The 1102-nt window shown below is 39.1% G+C and overlaps 1 non-coding gene across 1 annotated transcript; it reads left to right on the forward strand.

The window, feature by feature from the left end:
* Nucleotides 1-420: 420 nt before the first annotated feature.
* Nucleotides 421-527, forward strand: LOC122065871. Its single transcript, XR_006136135.1, has one exon. It is a non-coding gene; the product is annotated as a small nucleolar RNA R71 (small nucleolar RNA).
* The last annotated feature ends 575 nt before the right edge of the window (nucleotides 528-1102 follow it).

Here is a 1102-nt window from a genome sequence, read left to right on the forward strand (position 1 = left end):
GTGTTACTATATGGATTATTCTGGTATAAGGCATTAACACTATCATTAGAAGTGCCCCCAGAGGTGTTAGGACATTCTTCTATGACATGTCCAGGGGACTGGCACCAAGCACAAATCTTAACCAAATTGACTGATGATGGCTCTCTAGGAACAATAGCCTCAATCCTCTTGATTAGGCTATCCAAATGGGCTTCCTTGGCTACTATCCCATCCACAAAATATCCTTTTCCTCCTATAGTTCTTTCACTCTCTTGGGTTGATTCCCACTCACGGGTTTTGTCAGCTAAGTCAAGTAAAAATTCCCATGCCTTTCCTTCATCTGTAAAGGATGTGAATCCCTCAGGGCACATAGACTCTATCATTTGTTTAGTTGGGTAATCAATATCCTCATAAATTATTTGACATAAATGCCATAGGTCTAGGCCATGGTGAGGGCATTCTTGGAGTAGATCCTTGAATCTCTCCATAAGTTTGGAAAATGACTCACTAGGCTTTTGCCTAAACTGAAGGGTATCACTTCTAAGCTTATTGGTCTTGTGAGTTGGGAAAAACTTCTTAAGGAAGACAACTGTGAACTGTTCCCATAAGGTTATGGAATTTGTGGGTAACCCATACAACCACTTCTTAGCTTGGTCTTTCAATGCAAAAGTGATAAACCTAAGCTTAACAGCATCATCAGAAAGCTGTTAGATCTCAATTAGAACACATACCTCTTCAAATTCCCTTAGAAATAGGTATGCATCCTCAGAGGTCAACCCATGGAAGTGGGACAACATAGTGATGTATTGAGATTTGAGTTCAAAATTATTGCCCTGGGCTTGTGGTAGAACTGTGCAGGAAGGTTGGGCTATTTTAACAGGATAGAACCTATCTTTCAGAGATTTAGGTGAAGGGTTTTGCTGTTGGTCTCCCATATTGAAGGGTTTTAAAGAGAGCAAACGTATAGGGTCACTACTTGTTGGATCTCTTCTTTCTAACCGATTCTTAGTATTGCGTACCCACCTAACACTCATGCAACAGAAAACTACCCACAACTAGAGTAAGACAAGCAAAAAATAATGGATAGAAAAACTTTTTTTTTATGATTTTTTTTTATTTTTTT

This window comes from Macadamia integrifolia, unplaced genomic scaffold (genome assembly GCF_013358625.1).
Source record: "Macadamia integrifolia cultivar HAES 741 unplaced genomic scaffold, SCU_Mint_v3 scaffold213, whole genome shotgun sequence".
Taxonomy (NCBI): domain Eukaryota; kingdom Viridiplantae; phylum Streptophyta; class Magnoliopsida; order Proteales; family Proteaceae; genus Macadamia; species Macadamia integrifolia.